The sequence below is a fragment of the Bufo gargarizans genome, chromosome 3 (genome assembly GCF_014858855.1).
Source record: "Bufo gargarizans isolate SCDJY-AF-19 chromosome 3, ASM1485885v1, whole genome shotgun sequence".
Taxonomy (NCBI): domain Eukaryota; kingdom Metazoa; phylum Chordata; class Amphibia; order Anura; family Bufonidae; genus Bufo; species Bufo gargarizans.
In genome coordinates, this window is record NC_058082.1 from 244,868,761 (window position 1) to 244,887,760 (window position 19,000).

Consider the following 19,000-nt stretch of genomic DNA (forward strand, 5'->3'; position numbering starts at 1 on the left):
ATGATTCTGGTTTTTAATCAATGATGATGTGATAAATCAATATCCAAATATATATTTTTCTTTTTAATTCCAGAGGCCTTTTATATATATATATAACCATAAATTGGAAGAGATACCTAGAAGGAGGTAGTCTCCTAGTAAGATCAAATCAGGCACCATTTGTGGTTTTTGACCAAGCCATGACAATGTAAGGCTACTTTCACACTAGTGTTTTCAATTCCACTATTGAGATCAGTTTTGTCCCCATTCATTGTCAATGTGGCAAAACTGAACTGAACAAAACGGAATGCACCAAAATGCATTCCGTTCCGTTTGGTTGTGCTCCCATCGCGAACAGAATAACCCTGTCACAATAGAAAACGGATCCATCCCCCATTGATTTTCAATGTTGTTTATGACAGATCATGGCTATAGAAGACATAATACAACCGGATCCGTTCATGACAGATGTATGCGGTTGCATTATGATAACGGAAGCGTTTTTGCAGATCCATGACGGATCCGTAAAAAACGTTAGTGTTAAAGTAGCCTAATTCAATTTTTTTTATTGATCCAGCACCTTGGAATGTAGTATAAAACGTATTTTTTTTTACATGATTAAAAGAACTCCATGGTGTCCTAAGGGGGATGTGTTTTGCTAAGATCACGCTTCATCAAGGGCTTGATGAAGCTTAATCTGTGCGAAACGCATCCCCCAAAGGACACCATGGAGTTCTTTTAATCATGCAAATAAAATGTACGTTTTATTCTAAATTCCAAGGCGCTGGATCCATTGAAAATTTGTTATTGAAATCTCTCATGACCCCAGATCTAGGGGAATTATCTGTGCTGCCTTTTTCTTCACATTACGGGAGTGTCTGAATTATGCAAATTCAGCGCGAGCTGTGCAAAACCTTTTAGTTTTTTTCTTGTTAATGTAATCCAACCTCATCCAATCCCATTTAACAACTTTTATTTTAGGGTTATTGTTTGTAACAGTTTAATACGATGTACAGACGTCATCTTTTTAACAAAGAATGCATTCAAAAAATAATTAAAAAAAAAGACATCTAGCTGATTTTCTGACTAAATATGACTGTAATAAATATACAGCTTGTGTCCTTGAGAGCAAGAGCCACTCTCTCAGAATGGTGTTTCAAACGGTGGACTGTCTTCTACGATGTTCATATGCCTTAATTGCTAATGCAGTATGATTAGACTTTGTCTTCAAGAGAAAAGCCCTTTAACTACATAACAGCCAGGCCCGTTTAGTCCTCAAGCATTTATTTTTTAATGTTTTTCAATTTTTGCATTCCAAGAGCTAAAACGTTACTATTTTTCGCTTTGCATAGCACATTTGCACCTTTCACTATGCAGCTTAAATAACAAGTTAACTTTAGATTGCAAATTAGTATGATTACTATAAACAATAACACTTTTTTTTGTAACTCCTTATTTTGCGAACCATACCATTTTTATTTAACGGGGTTAAGTGAGAGCTTGCTTTTTTCAGAATGAGTTGGCATACTGTATTTACTAGGGTTCTATTTTTGGGTGCATTCAATTTTTTTATAGCTTTTTATTCTGTTTGTGTGACGCAATGTGCACAAAAACAGCAATTCTATAATATTTTTATTTTATTTACAGTGTTCATCATATGGGTTAAATAATGTGGTGATTTAATAGTGACCATGCTAATTATAACAAAGATTTTGGTAAATTTTTCAGCAATTGCCATTTTTTTAAAACTTTCTTTTAATCTCCAAAAGGGAATGCTGGTATGATACACTGCAATACTTCTTTATATTTCAGTATTACACTGACAAGAAGCCTATTAGACTCTGGAAGGGCCTATTAACCTGCCCTAGATAGCAGGCATTGAGGTCATTGTTAGGAATGCCACAATAACCCAGAAGTACTGGTGTTGACCACATCACAAGGGGCCATTTACTCTGATAAACCACTTAAATGCCAAAGTTACTATTGACCATGACATTTGCACCAACAGATTTCACCGTTTATTGCTCGGTCATGCAACTTACCACCAAAATGAATTTTACCTCCTTTTCTTCTTACTAATAGAGCTTTCATTTGGTGGTATTTCATTGCTGCTGACATTTTTACTTTTTTTGTTATTAATCGAAATTTAACAATTTTTTTGCCAAAAAATGACATTTTTCACTTTCAGTTGTAAAATTTTGCAAAAAAAACGACATTCATATATAAATTTTTTGCTAAATTTATTGTTCTACATGTCTTTGATAAAAAAAAATGTTTGGGTAAAGAAAAAATGGTTTGGGTAAAAGTTATAGCATTTACAAACTATGGTACAAAAATGTGAATTTCCGCTTTTTGAAGCAGCTCTGACTTTCTGAGCACCTGTCATGTTTCCTGAGGTTCTACAATGCCCAGACAGTAGAAAACCCTAACAAATGACCCCATTTCGGAAAGTAGACACCCTAAGGTATTCACTGATGGGCATAGTGAGTTCATAGAACTTTTTATTTTTTGTCACAAGTTAGCGGAAAATGATGATTTTTTTTTTATATATTTTTTTCTTACAAAGTCTCATATTCCACTAACTTGTGACAAAAAATAAAAACTTCCATGAACTCACTATGCCCATCACGAAATACCTTGGGGTATCTTCTTTCCAAAATGGGGTCACTTGTGGGGTAGTTATACTGCCCTGGCATTCTAGGGGCCCAGATGTGTGAGAAGAAGTTTGCAATCAAAATCTGTAAAAAATGACCGGTGAAATCCAAAAGGTGCACTTTGGAATGTGTGCCCCTTTGCCCACCTAGGCTGCAAAAAAGTGTCACACATCTGGTATCGCCGTACTCAGGAGAAGTTGGGGAATGTGTTTTGGGGTGTCATTCTATATATTCCCATGCTGGGTGAGATAAATATATTGGTCAAATGCCAATTTTGTATAAAAAATGGGAAAAGTTGTCTTTTGCCAAGATATTTCTCTCACCCAGCATGGGTATATGTAAAATGACACCCCAAAACACATTCCCTAACTTCTCCTGAGTACGGCGATACCACATGTGTGACACTTTTTTGCAGCTAAGGTGGGCAAAGGGGCACACATTCCAGAGAGCACCTTTCGGATTTCACAGGCCATTTTTTACACATTTTGATTGCAAACTACTTGCCACACATTAGGGCCCCTAGAATGCCAGGGCAGTATAACTACGCCACAAGTGACCCCATTTTGGAAAGAAGACACCCCAAGGTATTCTGTGAGTATGGCGATACCACATGTGTGACACTTTTTTGCAGCCTAGATGCGCAAAGCGGCCCAAATTCCTTTTAGGAGGGCATTCCTAGACATTTGGATCCCAGACTTCTTCTCACACTTTAGGGCCCCTAAAAAGCCAGGGCAGTATAAATACCCCACATGTGACCCCACTTTGGAAAGAAGACACCCCAAGGTATTCAATGAGGGGCCTGGCGAGTTCATAGAATTTTTTTTTTTTGGCATAAGTTAGCGGAAATTGTTTTTTTTTGTTTTTTCTCACAAAGTCTCCCTTTTCCGCTGACTTGGGACAAAAATTTCAATCTTTCATGGACTCAATATGCCCCTCACGGAATACCTTGGGGTGTCTTCTTTCCGAAATGGGGTCACATGTGGGGTATTTATACTGCCCTGGCATTTTAGGGGCCCTAAATCGTGAGAAGAAGTCTGGAATATAAATGTCTAAAAAAATTTACGCATTTGGATTCCGTGAGGGGTATGGTGAGTTCATGTGAGATTTTATTTTTTAGTTAGTGGAATATAAGACTTTGTAAGAAAAAAAAGAAAAAAAACTATTTCCGCTAACTTGGGCCCAAAAAATTTCTGAATGGAGCCTTACAGGGGGGGTGATCAATGACAGGGGGGTGATCACCCATATAGACTCCCTGATCACCCCCCTGTCATTGATCACCCCCCCTGTCATTGATCACCCCCTGTAAGGCTCCATTCAGACGTCCGTATGTGTTTTGTGGATCCGATCCATGTATCCGTGGATCCGTAAAAATCATACAGACGTCTGAATGGAGCCTTACAGGGGGGTGATCAATGACAGGGGGGTGATCAGGGTGTCTATATGGGTGATCACCCCCCTGTAAGGCTCCATTCAGACGTCCGTATGTGTTTTGCGGATCCGATCCATGTATCCGTGGATCCGTAAAAATCATACGGACGTCTGAATGGAGCCTTACAGGGGGGTGATCAATGACCGGGGTGATCAGGGAGTCTATATGGGTGATCACCCCTCTGCCATTGATCACCCCCCTGTAAGGCTCCATTCAGACGTCCGTATGTGTTTTGCGGATCCGATCCATGTATCCGTGGATCCGTAAAAATCATACGGACGTCTAAATGGAGCCTTACAGGGGGGTGATCAATGACAGGGGGGTGATCAATGACAGGGCGGTGATCAGGAAGTCTATATGGGTGATCACCCCCTTGTCATTGATCACCCCTCTGTAAGGCTCCATTCAGACGTCCGTACGTGTTTTGCGGATCCGATCCATGTATCCATGGATCCGTAAAAATCATACGGACGTCTGAATGGAGCCTTACAGGGGGGTGATCAATGACAGGGGGGTGATTAATGACAGGGAAGTGATCAGGAAGTCTATATGCGTGATCACCCCCTTGTCATTGATCACCCCCCTGTAAGGCTCCATTCAGACGTCCGTATGTGTTTGTCGGATCTGATCCATGTATCCGTGGATCCGTAAAAATCATACGGACGTCTGAATGGAGCCTTACAGGGGGGTGATCAATGACAGGGGGGTGATCAATGATGGGGGGGTGATCAGGGAGTGTATATGAAGTGATCAGGGGTTCATAAGGGGTTAATAAGTGACAGGGGGGTGTAGTGTAGTGGTGTTTGGTGCTACTTTGCACAGCTACCTGTGTCCTCTGGTGGTCGATCCAAACAAAAGAGACACCAGAGGACCAGGTAGCAGGTATATTAGACACTGTTATCAAAACAGCGTCTAATATACCTGTTAGGGGTTAAAAAAAAACACATCTCCAGCCTGCCAGTGAACGATCGCCGCTGGCAGGCTGGAGATCCACTCGCTTACCTTCTGTTCCTGTGAACGCGCGCGCCTGCGTGCGCGCGTTCACAGGAAATATCGGGTATCGCGGGAGGACGCGTATATGCGTCCACCCAGAAGAGCAGGGCCGCCGGCAGGACGCAATCCTGCGTACGGCGGTCCTGGAGTGGTTAAAGAATAGCACAAGTTAAGGAGCGTTTCTTAATTTTACTTGACTATAGAATATGTACAAGGGGCCTCAATGTCAGTCTCCTAAGAATGAATAGAGAATTAACTGACTTCCTGTCCTGTGTCAGTTGGAGATTAGATTCCTGGTCACATGACACAGCTGAGAATCAGAAGGGAGGTTATAACTCACAAATACAATCACTGGTAAGAAGATTACCTTCACTACAGATTACATCATGTACATTTATAACAGATAATAAACATTTTTGTGGGAATGCTACTTTAAGTGAGATTGCACATTTACATATCTTATGGTTGACAACATTTATATTTAGACATTAAACACAAGATATTCGGTCATCTGCTTGGCCAGAAGGCAGGAACATACATGGGTTGTACAGTGCAGTTATTTTTAGGGCGCTTCAACATTAAAGGCACTTTCACATTGTTTTCCCTCTGGCCTGTTAGAAATGTACATGATGTAAATTGTAGTGAAGTCAGTCTTTTTGCTGGTGGCTGTAGTTGTGAGTTATCCATTTCTGTCCTGTCATGGGACTGACACCCTGATTCTCCAACTGACACAGCATCTTGTCTGGTGAGGAAGTTAGTTTCTCTATTCCATCCAACGGGAGTTTGTGTATAGAGAACTGACTTCTTGTCCACACAGAAGACGTTGTGTCAGAGTGTTGAGCAAATTACATAGCGGAGGAACAGAAGGGAGTAGATAACTAAGTTTAAAAGATTTTACTAATGGGCCAAAAATATAAATAAATTGTGAGAGTGCTTTCTTAGGTTGATCACAGGCTGTCCAATTGTTAGGACCTGCACCAATCAGCTGAAATCTGTGGGGGAACCTATCAGCAAATATTCAATGTCCTGCAACTGGGTCCTCTAGCCCGACAGCAGCCTTTTAGCTGCTTTATACTGTAGCTAGTCAAAGAGAATTTGGTGTGGGATTTGCTTTAACTGAATTCTCTTCTAGCGTGTTTGAAAATGGGTGTTGCAAATCAGACAACCAGAAAACTCTAAAAAAAAATGTAATAAGAAATATACCAAGTAACTAATTTAGGTTAAAATTTAAATATGCTCCTGTATGTGAGATAATCATGTCCATTGGTTTTAGCTCATTGCATTTTAAAGATTTTAGCACCAGTATTTTCCCATCGATTAGGTGAGCAGCCTGCGCTTTTAAAATAATAAAAAAACTCGCTGAGACGGCCATCATAGATTGAGGGAGTATGGAGCTGCTTCCTAGTATGGTCAATAAATCGCTTTGAAGAAGTCACATAGGGAAGCAACCTTATATATAACCTTTTTATAGTGAATGTACTAATTACAGTTCCAATTCAGTGTAGGGCTATGAGTTACCCCATATGGTGTCTGGCATTCTTAAAATTTATTCCTTCACTTAAAATCGGAGTAAACGACAAGCAGGTAGTAATTTAACTTTACATCAAATACTGAGGGGAGTGAGCTGGAACACAACTGTAATTAGGTGGTTTTAGGAGAGTATTTGTTATGCTTGCAAAATAGCCATTTTGCTACTTCTGAGCAGCAGTGCATTTCAGAGATTGATTAGAAAATGGGCAAGAGAATGGAGTCAATCACAGTAGAAATATATATCTCTTGGTACAATTCACAACAAGCAATATTTGATTGAAACAGATGTTCATTTCCTTACAGGTATTATTTTTTAAACCAAACTCCTAATAGAAATGAAATTGTTGATAAATAAATGAACCAATGCACAAAAGAGACATTTTATTTCACTTTTCTTGGTTCTTGAAGCAAGCCTCATTCGTATGCAGCATATAGCCTGTTACAGACTGTTCCAGAGGGACAAACGTCACACATTGTGAGACACAGCATACAGTACTGCAATAAGAGAATACAAATAAGCAAAAGCATTCATATCTACACAACTGGAACATCATGTATTTCTTTCTAGAACAGGGATGTAGCAACATCATTATGGGTATAGAAATAATAATATCTAATAATAAAATCCCTGTGTGAGTGCGCTGTGTCCGTGTGTGTGTAACCAGTTTTGCACTGGGCATGCACACACACACACACACACACATAGACACACAGTGCTCCATAACTGTTTAATCCCTTCCATGCCGCAGTCCTTAGGGACCGCTGTCTAGAATGGGCTAACTATCGGGCTGCTGCTCTGCCCTGGCAGCAGCCCGATGCTTGAGGGGTAAAGCTCCCTCCTACCCCACTGTGTGCGGCTGCAACTGGCCATCAAACATAGCCTGCGTGTGCCGGCCATATCCTATACCCAGCCCCCGGTCTCTTTGTCGCTACGATCCACTGAGGGGTTAATTGCGGCGGATCGCAGTGCGCAGTCATAGAGGCCGGGTATAGGATATGGCCGGCACGCGCAGGCTACGTTTGTATTCAAGCATTAACTATATTCATTGGTGGCTCAGTGGCCACAGTCTCGCCCTTTCTACTCCTCTCTGTTCTCATTGATGGCCAGTGGCAGCCGCACACAGTTGGGTAGGAGGGAGCTTTACCCCTCAAGCATCGGGCTGCTGCCAGGGCAGATCGGTTACCATGGCAGTCAGGACCCTACTGAAGCCCTGGCTGCCATAGTAAGCTTCCGGCTGCTGTGTGCACAAAGCACAGGCCAGCAGGGACAGTTTAAAGTCCTATTCACCCTAATAGATCAAGGGTTCTAGCCCCTAAGGGGGCTAATAGTTAGTAAATAAAAATAAAAAGTTTAACCCCCCCAAAAATTAGAAAATAATATATTGCGATATGTATCGTTATCGCACATGTTTCAAATTATATTGTGATATACTGTAGATTTTAGGCCATATCGCCCAGCCCTAAGTTTAATATACTGAAGTACTCTACATAATGTACTGCAGTGTATTGTAAGCCATCAGACCCACTGGATCTTCAAGAACCAAGTGGGTCTGGGTCCAAAAAAAGTAAAAAAAATAGTAAAAAAAGTAAAAAAATAAAAGGATCATGTTACTTTTACCACATGGTGAACACCATAAAAAAAAAGAAAAACTATGATGGAATTGCAATTTTGCCCACTGCACTTCCCAAAAAATGGTATAAAAAGTGATTAAAAAAAGCCATATGTATCCAAAATCAAACCATGACCTCATCTCACAAAAAATGAGCCCCTACATAAGCCAATCATCCCAAAAATATGGCTTTCAGAAAAATGAAGAATATTAAAAAATGCACATATTAGTTATCGTCATGTCTATAACGACCTGCTCTATAAAAATAGCATGTGATCCAATCATATGGTGAACACTTTAAAAAAAAAATATTTAAATGTGCCAAAAAAATCTATTTTTTATCATCTTACATCACAAAAAGTGTAATACCAAGCGATCAAAAAGTCATATGTGCCCCATAATGGTACTAATCAAACCGTGATCCCATCCCGCAAAAAATGAGACTCTATGTAAAACAATCACCCCAAAAATATGGCTTTCAGAAAATGGAAACACAAAAACATGATTTTTTTCTTAAAAAATGCTTTTATTGTGTAAAAAAGAAATGCACATATTAGGCATCGCTGTGTTCGTAACAGCCTGCTCTATAAAAATAGTATGTGATCCAACCGTCTCTGTCAAAAAAAATAAAAAAAATGTGCCAAAAAAGCAATATTTATCACCTTACATCACAAAAAGAGTAATACCAAGCGATCAAAAATTCATATGTGCCCCAAAATGGTACTAATCAAACCATCATCTCTTCCAGCAAAATATGAGACCCTACCTAAGACAATCGCCCAAAAGAAAAAATATGGATTTCAGAAAATGGAAACACAAAAACATGATTTTTTTCAAAAATATTTTTATTGTGTAAATCCAAAATAAAATTAAAAAAATATACTTATTAGGTATTGCTGCATCACTACGACCTGCTCTATAAAAATATCATATTATCTACTCAGATGAACATTGTAAAAAGACAAATAATAAAAATTGGGCCACAACAGCCATTTTTTTGTTACCTTGTCTCGTGAAAAGAGTAACATATAAATATATATATATATATATATATATATATATACACACACACACACAATGCACAACTGCCTCTAGTAAAAGATTTCTATACTGCATGAATAACCCTGATAATAACACGCCCCCCGCACTGCTCACACCAGCGCGCCGACCAATCAGGACATGGCGCTCCACATTCCGCCTGCACCACCCATACCTGCGTACCAGCAAGCAGGTCGGAGCGCTACCATTTCTGTCCTTCAGTCACAGCCGCCATTTCTGTTTGTCAGTCCCAGCTGCCATTTCTGTTCGTCAGTCACAGCACTATAGAGAGGAGTACCTGTCAGCAGTCTGACCTACCAGTCGCTACCTGCAGTCTCAGCACCAGCAGTCAGTGCCAGTCGTGCAGTCGCAGCCACCAGTCACAGTGCCAGCAGTGTCAGCCACTAGTCAGTGCCAGTCAACTCAACCATCAGTCAGTGCCACCAGTCAGAGCCAGCTGTCTCAGCCACAGCCGCCAGTCTCAGCCACAGCCGCCAGTCTTATCCACCAGTCAGTGCCAGCATTCTCAGCTACAGCCAGCACTCAGTGCCAGCAGTCTCAGCCACAAGCTGCAGCCAGCAGTCTCAGCCACAGCCACCAGTTAGCGCCAGCAGTCTCAGCCACAGCCAGCAGTCTCAGCCACAGCCACCAGTCAGTGAAATCAGTCTTAGCCACCAGTCAGTGCCAGCAGTCTCAGACACCAGTCAGTGCCAGCAGTCTCAGCGATCAGCCGCATCCAGCAATCTCAGCCAACAGCCACAGCCACCAGTCAGTGCCAGCAGTCTCAGCCACAGCTGCCAGTCTCAGCCACCAGCCACAGCCACCAGTCAGTGTGGTCAAGCTCCCTTGCCATTTAATATAGACTGTTCCTACTAATGTTTATACACTACTGTTCTAGCACCCGTTATCGTAATGGAATTAATGTCTAGTAATAACAATAATATTCATTTACAGCTAATAGAAAGATTCAAAAGGTGCCTATGCTATCACTAATGCAAATGTATACAGTAAACTGTAAAGCTGGCCATGCACATTTTTAAGGTCCATTCATACGTCCGCAACTGTTTTGTGGTCCACAAATTGCAGATCCGCAAAACATGAACATTGGCCATGTGCGTTCTGCATTTTGCAGACTGCACATGGCTGGCAGTAGAGTTGGGCGAACACCTGGATGTTCGGGTTCGAGAAGTTCGGCCGAACTTCCCGGAAATGGGATCCGAACCTGACCCGAACTTCGTCGCGAACCCCATTGAAGTCAACGGGGACCCGAACTTTTCGGCACTAAAAAGGCTGTAAACCAGCTCAGGAAAGGGCTAGAGGGCTGCAAAAGGCAGCAAAATGTAGTTAAATCCCCTGCAAACAAATGTGGATAGGGAAATGAATAAAAATAAAAATAAAATAAATAAAAATTAACCAATATCAATTGGAGAGAGGTCCCATAGCAGAGAATCAGGCTTCATGTCACCCACCACTGGAACAGGCCACTGTCAGATATTTAGACCCCGGCACCCAGACAGAGAAGAGAGGTCCCATAGCAGAGAATTAGGCTTCATGTCATAGCAGAGAATCAGGCTTTACGTCACCCACCACTGGAACAGGCCATTGTCAGATATTTTGGCCCTGGCACCCAGACAGAGTAGAGAGGTCCCATAGCAGAGAATCAGGCTTCATGTCATAGCAGAGAATCAGGCTTCATGTCATAGCAGAGAATCAGGCTTCACGTCACCCACCACTGGAACAGGCCATTGTCAGATATTTTGGCCCTGGCACCCAGACAGAGGAGAGAGGTCCCATTGCAGAGAATCAGGCTTCATGTCACCCAACACTGGAACAGGCCACTATCAGATATTTTTAGGCCCCGGCACCCAGACAGAGGAGAGAGGTCCCATAGCATAGATTCAGGCTTCATGTCATAGCAGAGAATCAGGCTTCATGTCATAGCAGAGAATCAGGCTTCATGTCATAGCAGAGAATTAGGCTTCACGTCACCCACCACTGGAACAGGCCATTGTCAGATATTTTGGCCCTGGCACCCAGACAGAGGAGAGAGGTCCCATAGCAGAGATTCAGGCTTCATGTCATAGCAGAGAATCAGGCTTCATGTCACCCAACACTGGAACAGGCCACTATCAGATATTTTTAGGCCCCGGCACCCAGACAGAGGAGAGAGGTCCCATAGCAGAGATTCAGGCTTCATGTCATAGCAGAGAATCAGGCTTCATGTCATAGCAGAGAATCAGGCTTCATGTCATAGCAGAGAATCAGGCTTCACGTCACCCACCACTGGAACAGGCCATTGTCATATATTTTGGCCCTGGCACCCAGACAGAGGAGAGAGGTCCCATTGCAGAGAATCAGGCTTCATGTCATAGCAGAGAATCAGGCTTCACGTCACCCACCACTGGAACAGGCCATTGTCAGATATTTAGGCCCCGGCACCCAGACAGAGGAAAGAGGTCCCATTGCAGAGAATCAGGCTTCATGTCATAGCAGAGAATCAGGCTTCACGTCACCCAAAACTGGAACAGGCCATTGTCAGATATTTTGGCCCTGGCACCCAGACAGAGGAGAGAGGTCCCATAGCAGAGAATCAGGCTTCATGTCATAGCAGAGAATCAGGCTTCACGTCACCCACCACTGGAACAGGCCATTGTCAGATATTTTGGCCCTGGCACCCAGACAGAGGAGAGAGGTCCCATTGCAGAGAATCAGGCTTCATGTCACCCAACACTGGAACAGGCTACTGTCAGATATTTTTAGGCCCCGGCACCCAGACAGAGGAGAGAGGTCCCATAGCAGAGATTCAGGCTTCATGTCATAGCAGAGAATCAGGCTTCATGTCATAGCAGAGAATCAGGCTTCATGTCATAGCAGAGAATCAGGCTTCATGTCATAGCAGAGAATCAGGCTTCACGTCACCCACCAGAGGAACAGGCCATTGTCAGATATTTTGGCCCTGGCACCCAGACAGAGGAGAGAGGTCCCATAGCAGAGAATCAGGCTTCATGTCATAGCAGAGAATCATGCTTCATGTCACCCAACACTGGAACAGGCCACTGTCAGATATTTTGGCCCTGGCACCCAGACAGAGGAGAGAGGTCCCATAGCAGAGAATCAGGCTTCATGTCATAGCAGAGAATCATGCTTCATGTCACCCAACACTGGAACAGGTCACTGTCAGATATTTAGGCCCCGGCACCCAGACAGAGGAGAGAGGTCCCATAGCAGAGATTCAGGCTTCATGTCAGCAGAGAATCAGGCTTCATGTCATAGCAGAGAATCAAGCTTCACGTCCCCCAAAACTGAAACAGTTCAATGGAATAAAATAGCAAAAATAAAATCTCCTCCACATATTTGGTATTGCTGTGTCCATTATGACCCGCACTATGCAATTATAATGTAATATATCCTGTATTGTGAACAAAATGTATACATTTCTACAATAATTTCTTTTGTGGCATTAATTTAAACTTGTTAGGCTATTGCTGGAGAACAGCAAGCATATCTTGAAAATTGTGACACAGCGGGAAAATTATACACTCAAATACCTGATAATCACTTAGTTAATGACAGAGGTGTCATGTTAATCAGCGTTGGAACCCATCTGATTTCATCATCAAATTTTGAATTGTGTCTAGACTTTACATGCAGGGAGGATTTATATTTCAAAGCATGTCTCTTCTGCCACCTTAGGAGGTTTAGCAAGTAAAGCTTATTGTTTATATAGTTCTCGGGATCTCTGCTTGCTGTCATTCAGTTGGGACCTTCATGGTTTACTTTCAATGAAAAAAGTCATGGTCATGTGATGGACACAAAATAGAGCTCTGGCTGAAATTTTAACATACTTAGTCAACGTTTCCTTAAGCAGAGTGTTCCACATTGAAGCGGAATTCTGGTAGTAAACTACATTTATAGGTAGATGGGGATTCAGCTTACTTATGTGCTTCTGTGAATGCACGGAATCACTGCAGAACCACAGCCATTCCAATGTACAAGAAGAAAAGATTCCAGCTTCCATAAAAACAGTGTATTCTCTTTTGGCTCCAGTAAATGCAGAGACATATACACAACTTACGTGTTTCGGGCCATACACTAGCCCTTAGTCATAGTTATAGCTTCTCTTTTTGTACATAAATCAGATTTATAATATTATATAAATGGGGGTGTAGTGTTTTTAATCTGGAGTTTACATTGTCAAGCAAGCATAATGAAATCAAAATAGATTCTATTATGTTGCTAGCCCTTGGCCACTACTTGAATACACTTTAGGGGGGGTTTAATAATCAAAAATGCACCGTTTTGCAGCTGAGACCGTGATCCGTGTATCCTGTCCGTCAAAAAAATATGACCTGTCCTATTTTTTGGACGGACAACGGTTCACGGACCCATTCAAGTCAATGGGTCCGTGAAAGAACACGGATGCACACAAGATTGGCATCCGTGTCCGTGATCCGTGGCCGTAGGTTACTTTCATACAGACGGATTCGAAGATCCGTCTGCATAAAAGCTTTTTCAAAGCTGAGTTTTCACTTCGTGAAAACTCAGATCCGACAGTATAATCTAACAGAGGCATTCCCATGGTGATGGGGACGCTTCTAGTTAGAATATACAACGAACTGTGTACATGACTGCCCCCTGCTGCCTGGCAGCACCCGATCTCTTACAGGGGGCTGTGATCCGTACAATTAACCCCTCAGGTGCTGCACCTGAAGGGGTTAATTGTGCGTATCATAGCCCCCTGTAAGAGATCCAGGGCTGCCAGGCAGCAGGGGGCAGACCCCCCTCCCTCCCCAGTTTAAATTTCATTGGTGGCCAGTGCGGCCCCGCCCCCCCTCCCTCCCACTATTGTAATAATAGCATTGGTGGCACAGTGTGCGGCCCCCCCCCTCCCTCTATTGCATTAACATTGGTGGCAGTGTGCGCCCCCCCGCCCCCCCTTCCTCCCTCTATTGTTTTAATACATTGGTGGCAGTGTGCGGCCTCCCCTCTCCCCCCCCCAGATCATTGGTCGCAGCGGAGTTCCGATCGGAGTCCCAGTTTAATCGCTGGGGCTCCGATCGGTAACCATGGCAACCAGGACGCTACTGCAGTCCTGGTTGCCATGGTTACTTAGCAATAGTAGAAGCATCATACTTACCTGCTGGCTGCTGTGATGTCTGTGTCTGGCCGGGAGCTCCTCCTACTGGTAAGTGACAGGTCTGTGCAGTGCATTGCTGTCACTTACCAGTAGGAGGAGTTCCCGGCCGGACACAGACATCGCAGCAGCCAGCAGGTAAGTATGATGCTTCTACTATTGCTAAGTAACCATAGCAACCAGGACTGCAGTAGCATCCTGGTTGCCATGGTTACCGATCGGAGCCCCAGCGATTAAACTGGGACTCCGATCGGAACTCCGCTGCCACCAATGATCGGGGGGGGGGGGAGGCCGCACACTGCCACCAATGTATTAAAACAATAGAGGGAGGAAGGGGGGGGTGGGGGGGGCGCACACTGCCACCAATGTTAATGCAATAGAGGGAGGGAGAGGGGCCGCACACTGTGCCACCAATGCTATTATTACAATAGAGGGAGGGAGGGGGGCGGGGCCGCACTGGCCACCAATGAAATTTAAACTGGGGAGGGAGGAAGGGGGGGACGGGGGGGCGCACACTGCCACCAATGTATTAAAACAATAGAGGGAGGAAGGGGGGGCCGGGGGGGCGCACACTGCCACCAATGTATTAAAACAATAGAGGGAGGAAGAGGGGGCCGGGGGGGCGCACACTGCCACCAATGTATTAAAACAATAGAGAGAGGAATGGGGGGCGGGGGGGCGCACACTGCCACCAATGTTAATGCAATAGAGGGAGGGAGTGGGTGCCGCACACTGTGCCACCAATGCTATTATTACAATAGAGGGAGGGAGGGGGTGGGGGGGCCGCACTGGCCACCAATAATATTCAAACTGGGGAGGGGGGGTCTGCCCCCTGCTGCCTGGCAGCCCTGATCTCTTACAGGGGGCTGTGATACGCACAATTAACCCCTTCAGGAGCGGCACCTGAGGGGTTAATTGCGCTGATCACGGCCCCCTGTAAGAGATCGGGTGCTGCCAGGCAGCAGGGGGCAGTCATGTACACAGTTTGTAGTATATTCTAACTAGAAGCGTCCCCATCACCATGGGAACGCCTCTGTGTTAGAATATACTGTCGGATATGAGTTTTCACGATGTAACTCATATCCGACAGTATATTCTAACATAGAGGCGTTCCCATGGTGATGGGGACGCTTCAAGTTAAAATATACCATCGGATTGGAGAAAACTCCGATCCGATGGTATAAAAGAGACTCCAGACTTTACATTGAAAGTCAATGGGGACGGATCCGTTTGCAATTGCACCATATTATGTCAACGTCAAACGGATCCGTCCCCATTGACTTGCATTGTAATTCAGGATGGATCCTCCAAAAATCAAGGAAGACCAACTGGACGAAAAATCGGTCACGGATCACAGACCTACGGACCCCGTTTTTGCGGACCGTAAAAAAAAACGGTTGTGTGCATGAGGCCTTACTAAACCACAATTCTGGCTAAATTTGCACCATAAAAACGAGTTTACATGTATTATTAAAAATGTATATAATGTTTTAGACCACCTTTGTGCCTCACTAGACAAGAGGTTGTGACAGAGAGTGAAAGGGGTGAGGCTTTAACAAAAGTAAATGGCCTAAACACACCAAATTGTGCTAAAATTTTACCATAGATATTTATCTATAGTAAGACGATAAAGACGTGGCATAAAATAAGTGTCTAACTTATTTAACATGATGCTCAAAATCTATCATACTGCTAAAGCACTGTGATAAATTTGATAGATCTGCTGACTTTCTCTTGCCTCTAACATTATGCCATCTTATGTTTAGACAAGATTAGTAAATCTGCTCCACTGTAGTCTTTCTTTCTTTCATTTAACTTTGTATTCAACTTTATATTAAATGTTTTCTATGGGTTGCATTGCTCTCTGGGGCAACATTTACATCTGACCATGCTCAGCTTAAGTAAATGGTGCTGATCTGCATTACTAGGACAATTAAAGCGATGCTTCTTCTGAAAGAAAGTAGACATTTATCTTTCAAAAACGAAACTTTGTGTTCTCTCTATCTACTAACCTACCCAAACCTGATATCTCCCTCTCACTGTGCGACACCATCATCACTCCTAGGCAGCAGGGTGACGTTTGACACTGATCCTTCCTTCACCCCCTACATCCAATCTCTCTCCCGCTCATGTCATCTGCACCTCAAAAATATTTCTAAAATCCACCCCTTTCTCAGTATGGAAACAACAAAAACTCTCATTGTTGCCCTGATCCATTCCTGCCTTGATTACTGTAACTCACAATTAATTGGTCTCCCCCTCACCAGACTTTCCCCTCTCCAATCTATTGTTAATGCAGGGTCACCTATCTGTCCAACCCAGGGCCGGTTCTAGGTGAAATGGGGCCCTGGGGCGAAAAACAATAAGGGGGCCCCCCCCCCATGACACTTGATGATTTTTACAGAGGAAACTGTATATTTTGGGGCACAGTGTAGAGGTATACTGTATATTGTGTGGCACAGTGTAGTGGTATACTGTATATTGTGTGGCACAGTGTAGCGGTATACTGTATATTGTGTGGCACAGTGTAGAGGTATACTGTATATTGTAAGAAGTCCCCCCATAGATGTCCCCCAATAATGTGCCAGTGAAATGTGCCCTCATAGATGCCCCTTAATCATGTGCCAGTAGCCTCAGCCCCCCATTAACATGTGCCAGTAGCCATAGGCGCCCCCCTATCATGTGCCAGTACTATTAGCCCCCTTAGGGGCTGGAACCCTTGTCCTATTCACCGTTAGGCCCCTTTCACAGTGCACCCCCCCCCCAGTATAATAAACATTGAGTGCCCCCCCAGTATAATAAACATTGAGTGTGCCCCCCCAGTATAATAAACATTGAGTGCGCCCCCCAGTATAATGAACATTGAGTGTGCCCCCCAGTATAATAAACATTGAGTGCGCCCCCCCAGTATAATGAACATTGAGTGCCCTCCCAGTATAATAAACATTGAGTGCGCCCCCCCAGTATAATAAACATTGAGTGCGCCCCCACCAGTATAATAAACATTGAGTGCGCCCCCCCAGTATAATAAACATTGAGTGTCCCCCCCAGTATAATAAACATTGAGTGCCCCCCCAGTATAATAAACATTGAGTGTCCCCCCCCAGTATAATAAACATTGAGTGCCCCCCCAGTATAATAAACATTGAGTGCCCCCCCAGTATAATAAACATTGAGTGCGCCCCCCCAGTATAATAAACATTGAGTGCGCCCCCCCCAGTATAATAAACATTGAGTGCGCCCCCCCCAGTATAATAAACATTGAGTGCGCCCCCCCAGTATAATAAACATTGAGTGTCCCCCCCAGTATAATAAACATTGAGTGCCCCCCCAGTATAATAAACATTGAGTGTCCCCCCCCAGTATAATAAACATTGAGTGCCCCCCCAGTATAATAAACATTGAGTGCCCCCCCAGTATAATAAACATTGAGTGCGCCCCCCCAGTATAATAAACATTGAGTGCGCCCCCCCCCAGTATAATAAACATTGAGTGCGCCCCCCCCAGTATAATAAACATTGAGTGCGCCCCCCCAGTATAATAAACATTGAGTGTGCCCCCCCAGTATAATGAACATTGAGTGCCCCCCGTATAATAAACATTGAGTGTGCCCCCCAGTATAATAAACATTGAGTGCGCCCCCCCAGTATAATGAACATTAAGTGCCCCCCCAGTATAATAAACATTGAGTGCGCCCCCCCCAGTATAATAAACATTGAGTGTGCCCCCACCAGTATAATAAACAATGAGTGCCCCCCCAGTATAATAAACATTGAGTGCCCCCCCAGTATAATAAACATTGAGTGCCCCCCAGTATAATAAACATTGAGTGCCCCCCCAGTATAATAAACATTGAGTGCCCCCCAGTATAATAAACATTCAGTGCCCCCCCCAGTATAATAAACATTGAGTGCCCCCCCTAGTATAATATACATTGAGTGCCCCCCAGTATAATAAACATTGAGTGCCCCCCAGTATAATAAACATTGAGTGCCCCCCCAGTATAATAAACATTGAGTGCCCCCCCAGTATAATAAACATTGAGTGCCCCCAGTATAATAAACATTGAGTGCCCCTCCAGTATAATAAACATTGAGTGCCCCCAGTATAATAAACATTGAGTGCCCCCCAGTATAATAAACATTGAGTGCCCCCCCAGTATAATAAACATTGAGTGCCCCTCCAGTATAATAAACATTGAGTGCCCCCAGTATAATAAACATTGAGTGCCCCTCCAGTATAATAAACATTGAGTGCCCCCAGTATAATAAACATTGAGTGCGCCCCCCCCCCAGTATAATAAACATTGAGTGCCCCCCCCCAGTATAATATACATTGGTGGCACAGTGGGCAGTGCCAATGAGGGTTAAAAAAATTAATAAAAAAATAACTCACCTCCACCAATTGATCGCGCAGCTGCTGGTCTCCTGTTCTTTCTTTAGGACCTGTCAAAGGACCTGTGGTGACATCACTGTGGTCATCACATGGTACATCATATGATCCATCACCATGGTAATGGACCATGTGATTAGCTCAGTGACGTCACCACAGGTCCTGAAGCAAGAACAGGAGACCGGCAGCTGCGCGATCAATTGGTGGAGGTGAGTTAATTTTTTATTTATTTTTTTAACCC

The 19,000-nt window shown here is 43.6% G+C and overlaps 1 protein-coding gene across 3 annotated transcripts in view; it reads left to right on the forward strand.

Annotated features, from left to right (window-relative positions):
* Positions 1-19,000, forward strand: part of FRMPD4 (FERM and PDZ domain containing 4) — a 553,304-nt gene that overhangs the window by 416,930 nt on the left and 117,374 nt on the right. The gene's annotated exons all lie outside the window — the stretch shown is intronic.